The 18,090-nt window shown below is 76.9% G+C and overlaps 17 non-coding genes across 17 annotated transcripts; all 17 read right to left on the bottom strand.

Moving 5' to 3' along the window:
* Positions 1 to 617: 617 nt before the first annotated feature.
* On the bottom strand, positions 618 to 736 carry LOC149745993 (5S ribosomal RNA). The gene has a single exon (XR_016389873.1). It is a non-coding gene; the product is annotated as a 5S ribosomal RNA (ribosomal RNA).
* A 933-nt stretch (positions 737 to 1,669) lies between these two features.
* LOC149745992 (5S ribosomal RNA) lies at positions 1,670 to 1,788 on the bottom strand. Its single transcript, XR_016389656.1, has one exon. It is a non-coding gene; the product is annotated as a 5S ribosomal RNA (ribosomal RNA).
* Positions 1,789 to 2,718: 930 nt separating this feature from the next.
* LOC149745991 (5S ribosomal RNA) lies at positions 2,719 to 2,837 on the bottom strand. Its single transcript, XR_016389307.1, has one exon. It is a non-coding gene; the product is annotated as a 5S ribosomal RNA (ribosomal RNA).
* A 932-nt stretch (positions 2,838 to 3,769) lies between these two features.
* LOC149745990 (5S ribosomal RNA) lies at positions 3,770 to 3,888 on the bottom strand. The gene has a single exon (XR_016389206.1). It is a non-coding gene; the product is annotated as a 5S ribosomal RNA (ribosomal RNA).
* Positions 3,889 to 4,820: 932 nt separating this feature from the next.
* LOC149745989 (5S ribosomal RNA) lies at positions 4,821 to 4,939 on the bottom strand. The gene has a single exon (XR_016389205.1). It is a non-coding gene; the product is annotated as a 5S ribosomal RNA (ribosomal RNA).
* Positions 4,940 to 5,872: 933 nt separating this feature from the next.
* On the bottom strand, positions 5,873 to 5,991 carry LOC149745988 (5S ribosomal RNA). Its single transcript, XR_016390057.1, has one exon. It is a non-coding gene; the product is annotated as a 5S ribosomal RNA (ribosomal RNA).
* A 933-nt stretch (positions 5,992 to 6,924) lies between these two features.
* Positions 6,925 to 7,043, bottom strand: LOC149745987 (5S ribosomal RNA). The gene has a single exon (XR_016389871.1). It is a non-coding gene; the product is annotated as a 5S ribosomal RNA (ribosomal RNA).
* A 933-nt stretch (positions 7,044 to 7,976) lies between these two features.
* On the bottom strand, positions 7,977 to 8,095 carry LOC149745986 (5S ribosomal RNA). The gene has a single exon (XR_016389204.1). It is a non-coding gene; the product is annotated as a 5S ribosomal RNA (ribosomal RNA).
* A 933-nt stretch (positions 8,096 to 9,028) lies between these two features.
* On the bottom strand, positions 9,029 to 9,147 carry LOC149745985 (5S ribosomal RNA). Its single transcript, XR_016390056.1, has one exon. It is a non-coding gene; the product is annotated as a 5S ribosomal RNA (ribosomal RNA).
* A 933-nt stretch (positions 9,148 to 10,080) lies between these two features.
* On the bottom strand, positions 10,081 to 10,199 carry LOC149745984 (5S ribosomal RNA). The gene has a single exon (XR_016389870.1). It is a non-coding gene; the product is annotated as a 5S ribosomal RNA (ribosomal RNA).
* A 933-nt stretch (positions 10,200 to 11,132) lies between these two features.
* Positions 11,133 to 11,251, bottom strand: LOC149745983 (5S ribosomal RNA). The gene has a single exon (XR_016389203.1). It is a non-coding gene; the product is annotated as a 5S ribosomal RNA (ribosomal RNA).
* Positions 11,252 to 12,184: 933 nt separating this feature from the next.
* On the bottom strand, positions 12,185 to 12,303 carry LOC149745982 (5S ribosomal RNA). The gene has a single exon (XR_016389952.1). It is a non-coding gene; the product is annotated as a 5S ribosomal RNA (ribosomal RNA).
* Positions 12,304 to 13,237: 934 nt separating this feature from the next.
* Positions 13,238 to 13,356, bottom strand: LOC149745981 (5S ribosomal RNA). The gene has a single exon (XR_016389869.1). It is a non-coding gene; the product is annotated as a 5S ribosomal RNA (ribosomal RNA).
* Positions 13,357 to 14,289: 933 nt separating this feature from the next.
* Positions 14,290 to 14,408, bottom strand: LOC149745980 (5S ribosomal RNA). The gene has a single exon (XR_016389202.1). It is a non-coding gene; the product is annotated as a 5S ribosomal RNA (ribosomal RNA).
* Positions 14,409 to 15,338: 930 nt separating this feature from the next.
* LOC149745979 (5S ribosomal RNA) lies at positions 15,339 to 15,457 on the bottom strand. The gene has a single exon (XR_016389296.1). It is a non-coding gene; the product is annotated as a 5S ribosomal RNA (ribosomal RNA).
* A 932-nt stretch (positions 15,458 to 16,389) lies between these two features.
* LOC149745978 (5S ribosomal RNA) lies at positions 16,390 to 16,508 on the bottom strand. The gene has a single exon (XR_016389201.1). It is a non-coding gene; the product is annotated as a 5S ribosomal RNA (ribosomal RNA).
* Positions 16,509 to 17,440: 932 nt separating this feature from the next.
* On the bottom strand, positions 17,441 to 17,560 carry LOC149745977 (5S ribosomal RNA). Its single transcript, XR_016390340.1, has one exon. It is a non-coding gene; the product is annotated as a 5S ribosomal RNA (ribosomal RNA).
* Positions 17,561 to 18,090: the final 530 nt, after the last annotated feature.

Raw genomic sequence — 18,090 nt, 5'->3', positions numbered from 1 at the left:
CGCGGCGCTAGGCGCCGCCCAGCCGCAGCCCGGGCCGGCCCTCCTGCCCGACAGCAGCTGGCACGAAGCCACTGGGAGCCACCATCGTGTCGCCACGGCCCCTCAGCCCCGGCGAGGCCACCCTTGCCCGCACACCACCCGCCGAGCTCAGGAGCCCGCCCCTGGCGGCCGGCAGGCCCGGGGAAGCGGCCCCTGCCCTCGATCCCGCTCCCGCACCCGGCAGCGGCGGCGACACGGCGGGGGGCGGGGCTTTTGCCGGAGGGAGCTGTGGAGGGACACACCCACCGGCACACAGGTGGCGGCCCCGGGGCGGGGCGCCGGTGGGGGCGGCCAGGTGCAGGTCGACGGGCTCGCTGGCCGAAGGGACGGCAACCGGGCCCGCGGCGGAGCCTGGGTCCGGGCCAGGCACCCCGGGGGCGTCTGGGGTGCGGCTGCCTTCCAGGGCCGCCTTCTGGCCGCCTGGCGGGCCGGGCCGGCGGGGAGCGCCCCCTCCGGCGCGCGTGCCGTGGTGGGAGGGGCCTGAGGAGGCGGGGCCTGCAGCGGGGCCCCGGCGCGGGCGGAGCCGGCGGCCACCGCCCGCGGGCGAGTTAAAGGAGAAGGCGGAGCGGGAGGCAAAAAGCCTACAGCACCCGGTATTCCCAGGCGGTCTCCCATCCAAGTACTAACCAGGCCCGACCCTGCTTAGCTTCCGAGATCAGACGAGATCGGGCGCGTTCAGGGTAGTATGGCCGTAGACGGGGGCGGGGACGGCGGGCTGCCTCTTGAGGCCCACTTTCGCTGGCGCTTGCGCCTCACCGCCAGCCTGGCGGTCAGCCCGCCCCGGCAGGACCCCGTCGCCCGCCCAGGCAGGGGGAACGGAGGTCTCGGGTACCGGGCGGTGGCGGAGGCGGAGGGTTTGGCCACCCCCTCCCAGCCGAGGGCGGGCGTGACCCAGCGAACCCTTCGGCGCTTGGCGCCCCGCCAAGATCCCGCCCGTCGCTCACAGGGACGTGGCCCCGGAGGCTTCAGTGCCCGGGGCCCGCGGTCCCTTGGGCATCGCCCCTGCCCGCCCACGCGGCGCTAGGCGCCGCCCAGCCGCAACCCGGGCCGGCCCTCCTGCCCGACAGCAGCTGGCCCGAAGCCACTGGGAGCCACCATCGTGTCGCCACGGCCCCTCAGCCCCGGCGAGGCCACCCTTGCCCGCACACCACCTGCCGGGCTCAGGAGCCCGCCCCTGGCGGCCGGCAGGCCCGGGGAAGCAGCCCCTGCCCTCGATCCCGCTCCCGCACCCGGCCGCGGCGGCGACAGGGCGGGGGGCGGGGCTTTTGCCGGAGGGAGCTGTGGAGGGACACACCCACCGGCACACAGGTGGCGGCCCCGGGGCGGGGCGCCGGTGGGGGCGGCCAGGTGCAGGTCGAGGGGCTCGCTGGCCGAAGGGACGGCAACCGGGCCCGCGGCGGAGCCTGGGTCCGGGCCAGGCACCCCGGGGGCGTCTGGGGTGCGGCTGCCTTCCAGGGCCGCCTTCTGGCCGCCTGGCGGGCCGGGCCGGCGGGGAGCGCCCCCTCCGGCGCGCGCGCCGTGGTGGGAGGGGCCTGAGGAGGCGGGGCCTGCAGCGGGGCCCCGGCGCCGGCGGAGCCGGCGGCCACCGCCCGCGGGCGAGTTAAAGGAGAAGGCGGAGCGGGAGGCAAAAAGCCTACAGCACCCGGTATTCCCAGGCGGTTTCCCATCCAAGTACTAACCAGGCCCGACCCTGCTTAGCTTCCGAGATCAGACGAGATCGGGCGCGTTCAGGGTGGTATGGCCGTAGACGGGGGCGGGGACGGCGGGCTGCCTCTTGAGGCCCACTTTCGCTGGCGCTTGCGCCTCACCGCCAGCCTGGCGGTCAGCCCGCCCCGGCAGGACCCCGTCGCCCGCCCAGGCAGGGGGAACGGAGGTCTCGGGTACCGGGCGGTGGCGGAGGCGGAGGGTTTGGCCACCCCCTCCCAGCCGAGGGCGGGCGTGACCCAGCGAACACTTCGGCGCTTGGCGCCCCGCCAAGATCCCGCCCGTCGCTCACAGGGACGTGGCCCCGGAGGCTTCAGGGCCCGGGGCCCGCGGTCCCTTGGGCATCGCCCCTGCCCGCTCACGCGGCGCTAGGCGCCGCCCGGCAGCAGCCCGGGCCGGCCCTCCTGCCCGACAGCAGCTGGCCCGAAGCCACTGGGAGCCACCATCGTGTCGCCACGGCCCCTCAGCCCCGGCGAGGCCACCCTTGCCCGCACACCACCCGCCGAGCTCAGGAGCCCGCCCCTGGGGCCGGCAGGCCCGGGGAAGCGGCCCCTGCTCTCGATCCCGCTCCCGCACCCGGCCGCGGCGGCGACACGGCGGGGGCGGGGCTTTTGCCGGAGGGAGCTGTGGAGGGACACACCCACCGGCACACAGGTGGCGGCCCCGGGGCGGGGCGCCGGTGGGGGCGGCCAGGTGCAGGTCGACGGGCTCGCTGGCCGAAGGCACGGCAACCGGGCCCGCGGCGGAGCCTGGGTCCGGCCAGGCACCCCGGGGGCGTCTGGGGTGCGGCTGCCTTCCAGGGCCGCCTTCTGGCCGCCTGGCGGGCCGGGCCGGCGGGGAGCGCCCCCTCCGGCGCGCGCGCCGTGGTGCGAGGGGCCTGAGGAGGCGGGGCCTGCAGCGGAGCCCCGGCGCGGTCGGAGCCGGCGGCCAGCGCCCGCGGGCGAGTTCAAGGAGAAGGCGGAGCGGGAGGCAAAAAGCCTACAGCACCCGGTATTCCCAGGAGGTCTCCCATCCAAGTACTAACCAGGCCCGACCCTGCTTAGCTTCCGAGATCAGACGAGATCGGGCGCGTTCAGGGTGGTATGGCCGTAGACGGGACGGGGACGGCGGGCTGCCTCTTGAGGCCCACTTTCGCTGGCGCTTGCGCCTCACCGCCAGCCTGGCGGTCAGCCCGCCCCGGCAGGACCCCGTCGCCCGCCCAGGCAGGGGGAACGGAGGTCTCGGGTACCGGGCGGTGGCGGAGGCGGAGGGTTTGGCCACCCCCTCCCAGCCGAGGGCGGGCGTGACCCAGCGAACCCTTCGGCGCTTGGCGCCCCGCCCAAGATCCGGCCCGTCGCTCACAGGGACGTGGCCCCGGAGGCTTCAGGGCCCGGGGCCCGCGGTCCCTTGGGCATCGCCCCTGCCCGACCACGCGGCGCTAGGCGCCGCCCGGCCGCATCCCGGGCCGGCCCTCCTGCCCGACAGCAGCTGGCCCGAAGCCACTGGGAGCCACCATCGTGTCGCCACGGCCCCACAGCCCCGGCGAGGCCACCCTTGCCCGCACACCACCCGCCGAGCTCAGGAGCCCGCCCCTGGCGGCCGGCAGGCCCGGGGAAGCGGCCCCTGCCCTCGATCCCGCTCCCGCACACGGCCGCGGCGGCGACACGGCGGGGGCTGGGCTTTTGCCAGAGGGAGCTGTGGAGGGACACACCCACCGGCACACAGGTGGCGGCCCCGGGGCGGGGCGCCGGTGGGGGCGGCCAGGTGCAGGTCGACGGGCTCGCTGGCCGAAGGCACGGCAACCGGGCCCGCGGCGGAGCCTGGGTCCGGGCCAGGCACCCCGGGGGCGTCTGGGGTGCGGCTGCCTTCCAGGGCCGCCTTCTGGCCCCCTGGCGGGCCGGGCCGGCGGGGAGCGCCCCCTCCGGCGCGCGCGCCGTGGTGGGAGGGGCCTGAGGAGGCGGGGCCTGCAGCGGGGCCCCGGCGCGGGCGGAGCCGGCGGCCACCGCCCGCGGGCGAGTTAAAGGAGAAGGCGGAGCGGGAGGCAAAAAGCCTACAGCACCCGGTATTCCCAGGCGGTCTCCCATCCAAGTACTAACCAGGCCCGACCCTGCTTAGCTTCCGAGATCAGACGAGATCGGGCGCGTTCAGGGTGGTATGGCCGTAGACGGGACGGGGACGGCGGGCTGCCTCTTGAGGCCCACTTTCGCTGGCGCTTGCGCCTCACCGCCAGCCTGGCGGTCAGCCCGCCCCGGCAGGACCCCGTCGCCCGCCCAGGCAGGGGGAACGGAGGTCTCGGGTACCGGGCGGTGGCGGAGGCGGAGGGTTTGGCCACCCCCTCCCAGCCGAGGGCGGGCGTGACCCAGCGAACCCTTCGGCGCTTGGCGCCCCGCCCAAGATCCGGCCCGTCGCTCACAGGGACGTGGCCCCGGAGGCTTCAGGGCCCGGGGCCCGCGGTCCCTTGGGCATCGCCCCTGCCCGCCCACGCGGCGCTAGGCGCCGCCCAGCCGCAGCCCGGGGCGGCCCTCCTGCCCGACAGCAGCTGGCCCGAAACCACTGGGAGCCACCATCGTGTCGCCACGGCCCCTCAGCCCCGGCGAGGCCACCCTTGCCCGCACACCACCCGCCGAGCTCAGGAGCCCGCCCCTGGCGGCCGGCAGGCCCGGGGAAGAGGCCCCTGCCCTCGATCCCGCTCCCGCACCCGGCCGCGGCGGCGACACGGCGGGGGGCGGGGCTTTTGCCGGAGGGAGCTGTGGAGGGACACACCCACCGGCACACAGGTGGCGGCCCCGGGGCGGGGCGCCGGAGGGGGCGGCCAGGTGCAGGTCGAGGGGCTCGCTGGCCGAAGGGACGGCAACCGGGCCCACGGCGGAGCCTGGGTCCGGGCCAGGCACCCTGGGGGCGTCTGGGGTGCGGCTGCCTTCCAGGGCCGCCTTCTGGCCGCCTGGCGGGCCGGGCCGGCGGGGAGCGCCCCCTCCGGCGCGTGCGCCGTGGTGGGAGGGGCCTGAGGAGGAGGGGCCTGCAGCGGGGCCCCGGCGCGGGCGGAGCCGGCGGCCACCGCCCGCGGGCGAGTAAAGGAGAAGGCGGAGCGGGAGGCAAAAAGCCTACAGCACCCGGTATTCCCAGGCGGTCTCCCATCCAAGTACTAACCAGGCCCGACCCTGCTTAGCTTCCGAGATCAGACGAGATCGGGCGCGTTCAGGGTGGTATGGCCGTAGACGGGACGGGGACGGCGGGCTGCCTCTTGAGGCCCACTTTCGCTGGCGCTTGCGCCTCACCGCCAGCCTGGCGGTCAGCCCGCCCCGGCAGGACCCCGTCGCCCGCCCAGGCAGGGGGAACGGAGGTCTCGGGTACCGGGCGGTGGCGGAGGCGGAGGGTTTGGCCACCCCCTCCCAGCCGAGGGCGGGCGTGACCCAGCGAACCCTTCGGCGCTTGGCGCCCCGCCCAAGATCCGGCCCGTCGCTCACAGGGACGTGGCCCCGGAGGCTTCAGGGCCCGGGGCCCGCGGTCCCTTGGGCATCGCCCCTGTCCGCCCACGCGGCGCTAGGCGCCGCCCGGCCGCAGCCCGGGCCGGCCCTCCTGCCCGACAGCAGCTGGCCCGAAGCCACTGGGAGCCACCATCGTGTCGCCACGGCCCCTCAGCCCCGGCGAGGCCACCCTTGCCCGCACACCACCCGCCGGGCTCAGTAGCCCGCCCCTGGCGGACGGCAGGCCAGGGGAAGCGGCCCCTGCCCTCGATCCCGCTCCCGCACCCGGCCGCGGCGGCGACACGGCGGGGGGCGGGGCTTTTGCCGGAGGGAGCTGTGGAGGGACACACCCACCGGCACACAGGTGGCGGCCCCGGGGCGGGTCGCCGGTGGTGGCGGCCAGGTGCAGGTCGAGGGGCTCGCTGGCGGAAGGCACGGCAATCGGGCCCGCGGCGGAGCCTGGGTCTGGGCCAGGCACCCCGGGGGCGTCTGGGGTGCGGCTGCCTTCCAGGGCCGCCTTCTGGCCGCCTGGCGGGCCGGGCTGGCGGGGAGCGCCCCCTCCGGCGCGCGCGCCGTGGTGAGAGGGGCCTGAGGAGGCGGGGCCTGCTGCGGGACCCGGGCGCGGGCGGAGCCGGCGGCCACCGCCCGCGGGCGAGTTAAAGGAGAAGGCGGAGCGGGAGGCAAAAACCCTACAGCACCCGGTATTCCCAGGCGGTCTCCCATCCAAGTACTAACCAGGCCCGACCCTGCTTAGCTTCCGAGATCAGACGAGATCGGGCGCGTTCAGGGTGGTATGGCCGTAGACGGGGGCGGGGACGGCGGGCTGCCTCTTGAGGCCCACTTTCGCTGGCGCTTGCGCCTCACCGCCAGCCTGGCGGTCAGCCCGCCCCGGCAGGAACCCGTCGCCCGCCCAGGCAGGGGGAACGGAGGTCTCGGGTACCGGGCGGCGGCGGAGGCGGAGGGTTTGGCCACCCCCTCCCAGCCGAGGGCGGGCGTGACCCAGCGAACCCTTCGGCGCTTGGCGCCCCGCCAAGATCCCGCCCGTCGCTCACAGGGACGTGGCCCCGGAGGCTTCAGTGCCCGGGGCCCGCGGTCCCTTGGGCATCGCCCCTGCCCGCCCACGCGGCGCTAGGCGCCGCCCAGCCGCAACCCGGGCCGGCCCTCCTGCCCGACAGCAGCTGGCCCGAAGCCACTGGGAGCCACCATCGTGTCGCCACGGCCCCTCAGCCCCGGCGAGGCCACCCTTGCCCGCACACCACCCGCCGAGCTCAGGAGCCCGCCCCTGGCGGCCGGCAGGCCCGGGGAAGCGGCCCCTGCCCTCGATCCCGCTCCCGCACCCGGCAGCGGCGGCGACACGGCGGGGGGCGGGGCTTTTGCCGGAGGGAGCTGTGGAGGGACACAGCCACCGGCACACAGGTGGCGGCCCCGGGGCGGGGCGCCGGTGGGGGCGGCCAGGTGCAGGTCGACGGGCTCGCTGGCCGAAGGGACGGCAACCGGGCCCGCAGCGGAGCCTGGGTCCGGGCCAGGCACCCCGGGGGCGTCTGGGGTGCGGCTGCCTTCCAGGGCCGCCTTCTGGCCGCCTGGCGGGCCGGGCCGGCGGGGAGCGCCCCCTCCGGCGCGCGTGCCGTGGTGGGAGGGGCCTGAGGAGGCGGGGCCTGCAGCGGGGCCCCGGCGCGGGCGGAGCCGGCGGCCACCGCCCGCGGGCGAGTTAAAGGAGAAGGCGGAGCGGGAGGCAAAAAGCCTACAGCACCCGGTATTCCCAGGCGGTCTCCCATCCAAGTACTAACCAGGCCCGACCCTGCTTAGCTTCCGAGATCAGACGAGATCGGGCGCGTTCAGGGTAGTATGGCCGTAGACGGGGGCGGGGACGGCGGGCTGCCTCTTGAGGCCCACTTTCGCTGGCGCTTGCGCCTCACCGCCAGCCTGGCGGTCAGCCCGCCCCGGCAGGACCCCGTCGCCCGCCCAGGCAGGGGGAACGGAGGTCTCAGGTACCGGGCGGTGGCGGAGGCGGAGGGTTTGGCCACCCCCTCCCAGCCGAGGGCGGGCGTGACCCAGCGAACCCTTCGGCGCTTGGCGCCCCGCCAAGATCCCGCCCGTCGCTCACAGGGACGTGGCCCCGGAGGCTTCAGTGCCCGGGGCCCGCGGTCCCTTGGGCATCGCCCCTGCCCGCCCACGCGGCGCTAGGCGCCGCCCAGCCGCAACCCGGGCCGGCCCTCCTGCCCGACAGCAGCTGGCCCGAAGCCACTGGGAGCCACCATCGTGTCGCCACGGCCCCTCAGCCCCGGCGAGGCCACCCTTGCCCGCACACCACCTGCCGGGCTCAGGAGCCCGCCCCTGGCGGCCGGCAGGCCCGGGGAAGCAGCCCCTGCCCTCGATCCCGCTCCCGCACCCGGCCGCGGCGGCGACACGGCGGGGGGCGAGGCTTTTGCCGGAGGGAGCTGTGGAGGGACACACCCACCGGCACACAGGTGGCGGCACCGGGGCAGGGCGCCGGTGGTGGCGGCCAGGTGCAGGTCGAGGGGCTCGCTGGCCGAAGGGACGGCAACCGGGCCCGCGGCGGAGCCTGGGTCCGGGCCAGGCACCCCGGGGGCGTCTGGGGTGCGGCTGCCTTCCAGGGCCGCCTTCTGGCCGCCTGGCGGGCCGGGCCGGCGGGGAGCGCCCCCTCCGGCGCGCGCGCCGTGGTGGGAGGGGCCTGAGGAGGCGGGGCCTGCAGCGGGGCCCCGGCGCGGGCGGAGCCGGCGGCCACCGCCCTTGGGCGAGTTAAAGGAGAAGGCGGAGCAGGAGGCAAAAAGCCTACAGCACCCGGTATTCCCAGGCGGTCTCCCATCCAAGTACTAACCAGGCCCGACCCTGCTTAGCTTCCGAGATCAGACGAGATCGGGCGCGTTCAGGGTGGTATGGCCGTAGACGGGACGGGGACGGCGGGCTGCCTCTTGAGGCCCACTTTTGCTGGCGCTTGCGCCTCACCGCCAGCCTGGCGGTCAGCCCGCCCCGGCAGGACCCCGTCGCCCGCCCAGGCAGGGGGAACGGAGGTCTCGGGTACCGGGCGGTGGCGGAGGCGGAGGGTTTGGCCACCCCCTCCCAGCCGAGGGCGGGCGTGACCCAGCGAACCCTTCGGCGCTTGGCGCCCCGCCCAAGATCCGGCCCGTCGCTCACAGGGACGTGGCCCCGGAGGCTTCAGGGCCCGGGGCCCGCGGTCCCTTGGGCATCGCCCCTGTCCGCCCACGCGGCGCTAGGCGCCGCCCGGCCGCAGCCCGGGCCGGCCCTCCTGCCCGACAGCAGCTGGCCCGAAGCCACTGGGAGCCACCATCGTGTCGCCACGGCCCCTCAGCCCCGGCGAGGCCACCCTTGCCCGCACACCACCCGCCGGGCTCAGTAGCCCGCCCCTGGCGGACGGCAGGCCAGGGGAAGCGGCCCCTGCCCTCGATCCCGCTCCCGCACCCGGCCGCGGCGGCGACACGGCGGGGGGCGGGGCTTTTGCCGGAGGGAGCTGTGGAGGGACACACCCACCGGCACCCAGGTGGCGGCCCCGGGGCGGGTCGCCGGTGGTGGCGGCCAGGTGCAGGTCGAGGGGCTCGCTGGCGGAAGGCACGGCAATCGGGCCCGCGGCGGAGCCTGGGTCTGGGCCAGGCACCCCGGGGGCGTCTGGGGTGCGGCTGCCTTCCAGGGCCGCCTTCTGGCCGCCTGGCGGGCCGGGCTGGCGGGGAGCGCCCCCTCCGGCGCGCGCGCCGTGGTGGGAGGGGCCTGAGGAGGCGGGGCCTGCAGCGGGACCCGGGCGCGGGCGGAGCCGGCGGCCACCGCCCGCGGGCGAGTTAAAGGAGAAGGCGGAGCGGGAGGCAAAAACCCTACAGCACCCGGTATTCCCAGGCGGTCTCCCATCCAAGTACTAACCAGGCCCGACCCTGCTTAGCTTCCGAGATCAGACGAGATCGGGCGCGTTCAGGGTGGTATGGCCGTAGACGGGGGCGGGGACGGCGGGCTGCCTCTTGAGGCCCACTTTCGCTGGCGCTTGCGCCTCACCGCCAGCCTGGCGGTCAGCCCGCCCCGGCAGGACCCCGTCGCCCGCCCAGGCAGGGGGAACGGAGGTCTCGGGTACCGGGCGGTGGCGGAGGCGGAGGGTTTGGCCACCCCCTCCCAGCCGAGGGCGGGCGTGACCCAGCGAACCCTTCGGCGCTTGGCGCCCCGCCAAGATCCCGCCCGTCGCTCACAGGGACGTGGCCCCGGAGGCTTCAGTGCCCGGGGCCCGCGGTCCCTTGGGCATCGACCCTGCCCGCCCACGCGGCGCTAGGCGCCGCCCAGCCGCAACCCGGGCCGGCCCTCCTGCCCGACAGCAGCTGGCCCGAAGCCACTGGGAGCCACCATCGTGTCGCCACGGCCCCTCAGCCCCGGCGAGGCCACCCTTGCCCGCACACCACCCGCCGAGCTCAGGAGCCCGCCCCTGGCGGCCGGCAGGCCCGGGGAAGCGGCCCCTGCCCTCGATCCCGCTCCCGCACCCGGCAGCGGCGGCGACACGGCGGGGGGCGGGGCTTTTGCCGGAGGGAGCTGTGGAGGGACACAGCCACCGGCACACAGGTGGCGGCCCCGGGGCGGGGCGCCGGTGGGGGCGGCCAGGTGCAGGTCGACGGGCTCGCTGGCCGAAGGGACGGCAACCGGGCCCGCGGCGGAGCCTGGGTCCGGGCCAGGCACCCCGGGGGCGTCTGGGGTGCGGCTGCATTCCAGGGCCGCCTTCTGGCCGCCTGGCGTGCCGGGCCGGCGGGGAGCGCCCCCTCCGGCGCGCGTGCCGTGGTGGGAGGGGCCTGAGGAGGCGGGGCCTGCAGCGGGGCCCCGGCGCGGGCGGAGCCGGCGGCCACCGCCCGCGGGCGAGTTAAAGGAGAAGGCGGAGCGGGAGGCAAAAAGCCTACAGCACCCGGTATTCCCAGGCGGTCTCCCATCCAAGTACTAACCAGGCCCGACCCTGCTTAGCTTCCGAGATCAGACGAGATCGGGCGCGTTCAGGGTAGTATGGCCGTAGACGGGGGCGGGGACGGCGGGCTGCCTCTTGAGGCCCACTTTCGCTGGCGCTTGCGCCTCACCGCCAGCCTGGCGGTCAGCCCGCCCCGGCAGGACCCCGTCGCCCGCCCAGGCAGGGGGAACGGAGGTCTCGGGTACCAGGCGGTGGCGGAGGCGGAGGGTTTGGCCACCCCCTCCCAGCCGAGGGCGGGCGTGACCCAGCGAACCCTTTGGCGCTTGGCGCCCCGCCAAGATCCCGCCCGTCGCTCACAGGGACGTGGCCCCGGAGGCTTCAGTGCCCGGGGCCCGCGGTCCCTTGGGCATCGCCCCTGCCCGCCCACGCGGCGCTAGGCGCCGCCCAGCCGCAACCCGGGCCGGCCCTCCTGCCCGACAGCAGCTGGCCCGAAGCCACTGGGAGCCACCATCGTGTCGCCACGGCCCCTCAGCCCCGGCGAGGCCACCCTTGCCCGCACACCACCTGCCGGGCTCAGGAGCCCGCCCCTGGCGGCCGGCAGGCCCGGGGAAGCAGCCCCTGCCCTCGATCCCGCTCCTGCACCCGGCCGCGGCGGCGACACGGCGGGGGGCGAGGCTTTTGCCGGAGGGAGCTGTGGAGGGACACACCCACCGGCACACAGGTGGCGGCACCGGGGCGGGGCGCCGGTGGGGGCGGCCAGGTGCAGGTCGAGGGGCTCGCTGGCCGAAGGGACGGCAACCGGGCCCGCGGCGGAGCCTGGGTCCGGGCCAGGCACCCCGGGGGCGTCTGGGGTGCGGCTGCCTTCCAGGGCCGCCTTCTGGCCCCCTGGCGGGCCGGGCCGGCGGGGAGCGCCCCCTCCGGCGCGCGCGCCGTGGTGGGAGGGGACTGAGGAGGCGGGGCCTGCAGCGGGGCCCCGGCGCGGGCGGAGCCGGCGGCCACCGCCCGAGGGCGAGTTAAAGGAGAAGGCGGAGCGGGAGGCAAAAAGCCTACAGCACCCGGTATTCCCAGGCGGTCTCCCATCCAAGTACTAACCAGGCCCGACCCTGCTTAGCTTCCGAGATCAGACGAGATCGGGCGCGTTCAGGGTGGTATGGCCGTAGACGGGACGGGGACGGCGGGCTGCCTCTTGAGGCCCACTTTCCCTGGCGCTTGCGCCTCACCGCCAGCCTGGCGGTCAGCCCGCCCCGGCAGGACCCCGTCGCCCGCCCAGGCAGGGGGAACGGAGGTCTCGGGTACCGGGCGGTGGCGGAGGCGGAGGGTTTGGCCACCCCCTCCCAGCCGAGGGCGGGCGTGACCCAGCGAACCCTTCGGCGCTTGGCGCCCCGCCCAAGATCCGGCCCGTCGCTCACAGGGACGTGGCCCCGGAGGCTTCAGGGCCCGGGGCCCGCGGTCCCTTGGGCATCGCCCCTGCCCGCCCACGCGGCGCTAGGCGCCGCCCAGCCGCAGCCCGGGGCGGCCCTCCTGCCCGACAGCAGCTGGCCCGAAACCACTGGGAGCCACCATCGTGTCGCCACGGCCCCTCAGCCCCGGCGAGGCCACCCTTGCCCGCACACCACCCGCCGAGCTCAGGAGCCCGCCCCTGGCGGCCGGCAGGCCCGGGGAAGAGGCCCCTGCCCTCGATCCCGCTCCCGCACCCGGCCGCGGCGGCGACACGGCGGGGGGCGGGGCTTTTGCCGGAGGGAGCTGTGGAGGGACACACCCACCGGCACACAGGTGGCGGCCCCGGGGCGGGGCGCCGGAGGGGGCGGCCAGGTGCAGGTCGAGGGGCTCGCTGGCCGAAGGGACGGCAACCGGGCCCGCGGCGGAGCCTGGGTCCGGGCCAGGCACCCTGGGGGCGTCTGGGGTGCGGCTGCCTTCCAGGGCCGCCTTCTGGCCGCCTGGCGGGCCGGGCCGGCGGGGAGCGCCCCCTCCGGCGCGTGCGCCGTGGTGGGAGGGGCCTGAGGAGGCGGGGCCTGCAGCGGGGCCCCGGCGCGGGCGGAGCCGGCGTCCACCGCCCGCGGGCGATTTAAAGGAGAAGGCGGAGCGGGAGGCAAAAATCCTACAGCACCCGGTATTCCCAGGCGGTCTCCCATCCAAGTACTAACCAGGCCCGACCCTGCTTAGCTTCCGAGATCAGACGAGATCGGGCGCGTTCAGGGTGGTATGGCCGTAGACGGGGGCGGGGACGGCGGGCTGCCTCTTGAGGCCCACTTTCGCTGGCGCTTGCGCCTCACCGCCAGCCTGGCGGTCAGCCCGCCCCGGCAGGACCCCGTCGCCCTCCCAGGCAGGGGGAACGGAGGTCTCGGGTACCGGGCGGTGGCGGAGGCGGAGGGTTTGGCCACCCCCTCCCAGCCGAGGGCGGGCGTGACCCAGCGAACCCTTCGGCGCTAGGCGCCCCGCCCAAGATCCGGCCCGTCGCTCACAGGGACGTGGCCCCGGAGGCTTCAGGGCCCGGGGCCCGCGGTCCCTTGGGCATCGCCCCTGCCCGCCCACGCGGCGCTAGGCGCCGCCCAGCCGCAGCCCGGGCCGGCCCTCCTGCCCGACAGCAGCTGGCACGAAGCCACTGGGAGCCACCATCGTGTCGCCACGGCCCCTCAGCCCCGGCGAGGCCACCCTTGCCCGCACACCACCCGCCGAGCTCAGGAGCCCGCCCCTGGCGGCCGGCAGGCCCGGGGAAGCGGCCCCTGCCCTCGATCCCGCTCCCGCACCCGGCAGCGGCGGCGACACGGCGGGGGGCGGGGCTTTTGCCGGAGGGAGCTGTGGAGGGACACACCCACCGGCACACAGGTGGCGGCCCCGGGGCGGGGCGCCGGTGGGGGCGGCCAGGTGCAGGTCGACGGGCTCGCTGGCCGAAGGGACGGCAACCGGGCCCGCGGCGGAGCCTGGGTCCGGGCCAGGCACCCCGGGGGCGTCTGGGGTGCGGCTGCCTTCCAGGGCCGCCTTCTGGCCGCCTGGCGGGCCGGGCCGGCGGGGAGCGCCCCCTCCGGCGCGCGTGCCGTGGTGGGAGGGGCCTGAGGAGGCGGGGCCTGCAGCGGGGCCCCGGCGCGGGCGGAGCCGGCGGCCACCGCCCGCGGGCGAGTTAAAGGAGAAGGCGGAGCGGGAGGCAAAAAGCCTACAGCACCCGGTATTCCCAGGCGGTCTCCCATCCAAGTACTAACCAGGCCCGACCCTGCTTAGCTTCCGAGATCAGACGAGATCGGGCGCGTTCAGGGTAGTATGGCCGTAGACGGGGGCGGGGACGGCGGGCTGCCTCTTGAGGCCCACTTTCGCTGGCGCTTGCGCCTCACCGCCAGCCTGGCGGTCAGCCCGCCCCGGCAGGACCCCGTCGCCCGCCCAGGCAGGGGGAACGGAGGTCTCGGGTACCGGGCGGTGGCGGAGGCGGAGGGTTTGGCCACCCCCTCCCAGCCGAGGGCGGGCGTGACCCAGCGAACCCTTCGGCGCTTGGCGCCCCGCCAAGATCCCGCCCGTCGCTCACAGGGACGTGGCCCCGGAGGCTTCAGTGCCCGGGGCCCGCGGTCCCTTGGGCATCGCCCCTGCCCGCCCACGCGGCGCTAGGCGCCGCCCAGCCGCAACCCGGGCCGGCCCTCCTGCCCGACAGCAGCTGGCCCGAAGCCACTGGGAGCCACCATCGTGTCGCCACGGCCCCTCAGCCCCGGCGAGGCCACCCTTGCCCGCACACCACCTGCCGGGCTCAGGAGCCCGCCCCTGGCGGCCGGCAGGCCCGGGGAAGCAGCCCCTGCCCTCGATCCCGCTCCCGCACCCGGCCGCGGCGGCGACAGGGCGGGGGGCGGGGCTTTTGCCGGAGGGAGCTGTGGAGGGACACACCCACCGGCACACAGGTGGCGGCCCCGGGGCGGGGCGCCGGTGGGGGCGGCCAGGTGCAGGTCGAGGGGCTCGCTGGCCGAAGGGACGGCAACCGGGCCCGCGGCGGAGCCTGGGTCCGGGCCAGGCACCCCGGGGGCGTCTGGGGTGCGGCTGCCTTCCAGGGCCGCCTTCTGGCCGCCTGGCGGGCCGGGCCGGCGGGGAGCGCCCCCTCCGGCGCGCGCGCCGTGGTGGGAGGGGCCTGAGGAGGCGGGGCCTGCAGCGGGGCCCCGGCGCCGGCGGAGCCGGCGGCCACCGCCCGCGGGCGAGTTAAAGGAGAAGGCGGAGCGGGAGGCAAAAAGCCTACAGCACCCGGTATTCCCAGGCGGTCTCCCATCCAAGTACTAACCAGGCCCGACCCTGCTTAGCTTCCGAGATCAGACGAGATCGGGCGCGTTCAGGGTGGTATGGCCGTAGACGGGGGCGGGGACGGCGGGCTGCCTCTTGAGGCCCACTTTCGCTGGCGCTTGCGCCTCACCGCCAGCCTGGCGGTCAGCCCGCCCCGGCAGGACCCCGTCGCCCGCCCAGGCAGGGGGAACGGAGGTCTCGGGTACCGGGCGGTGGCGGAGGCGGAGGGTTTGGCCACCCCCTCCCAGCCGAGGGCGGGCGTGACCCAGCGAACACTTCGGCGCTTGGCGCCCCGCCAAGATCCCGCCCGTCGCTCACAGGGACGTGGCCCCGGAGGCTTCAGGGCCCGGGGCCCGCGGTCCCTTGGGCATCGCCCCTGCCCGCTCACGCGGCGCTAGGCGCCGCCCGGCAGCAGCCCGGGCCGGCCCTCCTGCCCGACAGCAGCTGGCCCGAAGCCACTGGGAGCCACCATCGTGTCGCCACGGCCCCTCAGCCCCGGCGAGGCCACCCTTGCCCGCACACCACCCGCCGAGCTCACGAGCCCGCCCCTGGGGCCGGCAGGCCCGGGGAAGCGGCCCCTGCTCTCGATCCCGCTCCCGCACCCGGCCGCGGCGGCGACACGGCGGGGGCGGGGCTTTTGCCGGAGGGAGCTGTGGAGGGACACACCCACCGGCACACAGGTGGCGGCCCCGGGGCGGGGCGCCGGTGGGGGCGGCCAGGTGCAGGTCGACGGGCTCGCTGGCCGAAGGCACGGCAACCGGGCCCGCGGCGGAGCCTGGGTCCGGCCAGGCACCCCGGGGGCGTCTGGGGTGCGGCTGCCTTCCAGGGCCGCCTTCTGGCCGCCTGGCGGGCCGGGCCGGCGGGGAGCGCCCCCTCCGGCGCGCGCGCCGTGGTGCGAGGGGCCTGAGGAGGCGGGGCCTGCAGCGGAGCCCCGGCGCGGGCGGAGCCGGCGGCCAGCGCCCGCGGGCGAGTTCAAGGAGAAGGCGGAGCGGGAGGCAAAAAGCCTACAGCACCCGGTATTCCCAGGAGGTCTCCCATCCAAGTACTAACCAGGCCCGACCCTGCTTAGCTTCCGAGATCAGACGAGATCGGGCGCGTTCAGGGTGGTATGGCCGTAGACGGGACGGGGACGGCGGGCTGCCTCTTGAGGCCCACTTTCGCTGGCGCTTGCGCCTCACCGCCAGCCTGGCGGTCAGCCCGCCCCGGCAGGACCCCGTCGCCCGCCCAGGCAGGGGGAACGGAGGTCTCGGGTACCGGGCGGTGGCGGAGGCGGAGGGTTTGGCCACCCCCTCCCAGCCGAGGGCGGGCGTGACCCAGCGAACCCTTCGGCGCTTGGCGCCCCGCCCAAGTTCCGGCCCGTCGCTCACAGGGACGTGGCCCCGGAGGCTTCAGGGCCCGGGGCCCGCGGTCCCTTGGGCATCGCCCCTGCCCGACCACGCGGCGCTAGGCGCCGCCCGGCCGCATCCCGGGCCGGCCCTCCTGCCCGACAGCAGCTGGCCCGAAGCCACTGGGAGCCACCATCGTGTCGCCACGGCCCCACAGCCCCGGCGAGGCCACCCTTGCCCGCACACCACCCGCCGAGCTCAGGAGCCCGCCCCTGGCGGCCGGCAGGCCCGGGGAAGCGGCCCCTGCCCTCGATCCCGCTCCCGCACACGGCCGCGGCGGCGACACGGCGGGGGCTGGGCTTTTGCCAGAGGGAGCTGTGGAGGGACACACCCACCGGCACACAGGTGGCGGCCCCGGGGCGGGGCGCCGGTGGGGGCGGCCAGGTGCAGGTCGACGGGCTCGCTGGCCGAAGGCACGGCAACCGGGCCCGCGGCGGAGCCTGGGTCCGGGCCAGGCACCCCGGGGGCGTCTGGGGTGCGGCTGCCTTCCAGGGCCGCCTTCTGGCCCCCTGGCGGGCCGGGCCGGCGGGGAGCGCCCCCTCCGGCGCGCGCGCCGTGGTGGGAGGGGCCTGAGGAGGCGGGGCCTGCAGCGGGTCCCCGGCGCGGGCGGAGCCGGCGGCCACCGCCCGCGGGCGAGTTAAAGGAGAAGGCGGAGCGGGAGGCAAAAAGCCTACAGCACCCGGTATTCCCAGGCGGTCTCCCATCCAAGTACTAACCAGGCCCGACCCTGCTTAGCTTCCGAGATCAGACGAGATCGGGCGCGTTCAGGGTGGTATGGCCGTAGACGGGACGGGGACGGCGGGCTGCCTCTTGAGGCCCACTTTCGCTGGCGCTTGCGCCTCACCGCCAGCCTGGCGGTCAGCCCGCCCCGGCAGGACCCCGTCGCCCGCCCAGGCAGGGGGAACGGAGGTCTCGGGTACCGGGCGGTGGCGGAGGCGGAGGGTTTGGCCACCCCCTCCCAGCCGAGGGCGGGCGTGACCCAGCGAACCCTTCGGCGCTTGGCGCCCCGCCCAAGATCCGGCCCGTCGCTCACAGGGACGTGGCCCCGGAGGCTTCAGGGCCCGGGGCCCGCGGTCCCTTGGGCATCGCCCCTGCCCGCCCACGCGGCGCTAGGCGCCGCCCAGCCGCAGCCCGGGGCGGCCCTCCTGCCCGACAGCAGCTGGCCCGAAACCACTGGGAGCCACCATCGTGTCGCCACGGCCCCTCAGCCCCGGCGAGGCCACCCTTGCCCGCACACCACCCGCCGAGCTCAGGAGCCCGCCCCTGGCGGCCGGCAGGCCCGGGGAAGAGGCCCCTGCCCTCGATCCCGCTCCCGCACCCGGCCGCGGCGGCGACACGGCGGGGGGCGGGGCTTTTGCCGGAGGGAGCTGTGGAGGGACACACCCACCGGCACACAGGTGGCGGCCCCGGGGCGGGGCGCCGGAGGGGGCGGCCAGGTGCAGGTCGAGGGGCTCGCTGGCCGAAGGGACGGCAACCGGGCCCACGGCGGAGCCTGGGTCCGGGCCAGGCACCCTGGGGGCGTCTGGGGTGCGGCTGCCTTCCAGGGCCGCCTTCTGGCCGCCTGGCGGGCCGGGCCGGCGGGGAGCGCCCCCTCCGGCGCGTGCGCCGTGGTGGGAGGGGCCTGAGGAGGAGGGGCCTGCAGCGGGGCCCCCGCGCGGGCGGAGCCGGCGGCCACCGCCCGCGGGCGAGTAAAGGAGAAGGCGGAGCGGGAGGCAAAAAGCCTACAGCACCCGGTATTCCCAGGCGGTCTCCCATCCAAGTACTAACCAGGCCCGACCCTGCTTAAGCTTCCGAGATCAGACGAGATCGGGCGCGTTCAGGGTGGTATGGCCGTAGACGGGGGCGGGGACGGCGTGCTGTTTCTTGAGGCCCACTTTCGCTGGCGCTTGCGCCTCACCGACAGCCTGGCGGTCAGCCCGCCCCGGCAGGACCCCGTCGCCCGCCCAGGCAGGGGGAACGGAGGTCTCGGGTACCGGGCGGTGGCGGAGGCGGAGGGTTTGGCCACCCCCTCCCAGCCGAGGGCGGGCGTGACCCAGCGAACCCTTCGGCGCTTGGCGCCCCGCCAAGATCCCGCCCGTCGCTCACAGGGACGTGGCCCCGGAGGCTTCAGGGCCCGGGGCCCACGGTCCCTTGGGCATCGCCCCTGCCCGCCCACGCGGCGCTAGGCGCCGCCCGGCCGCAGCCCGGGCCGGCCCTCCTGCCCGACAGCAGCTGGCCCGAAGCCACTGGGAGCCACCATCGTGTCGCCACGGCCCCTCAGCCCCGGCGAGGCCACCCTTGCCCGCACACCACCCGCCGAGCTCAGGAGCCCGCCCCTGGCGGCCGGCAGGCCCGGGGAAGCGGCCCCTGCCCTCGATCCCGCTCCCGC

This window comes from Delphinapterus leucas, chromosome 19, assembly GCF_059928025.1.
Source record: "Delphinapterus leucas isolate spDelLeu-1000000601 "Yukka" chromosome 19, BTC_Dleu_Yukka2, whole genome shotgun sequence".
NCBI lineage: Eukaryota > Metazoa > Chordata > Mammalia > Artiodactyla > Monodontidae > Delphinapterus > Delphinapterus leucas.
The sequence above is the reverse complement of the archived record's forward strand: the minus strand, read 5'-3'. Positions and strand labels throughout refer to the sequence as shown.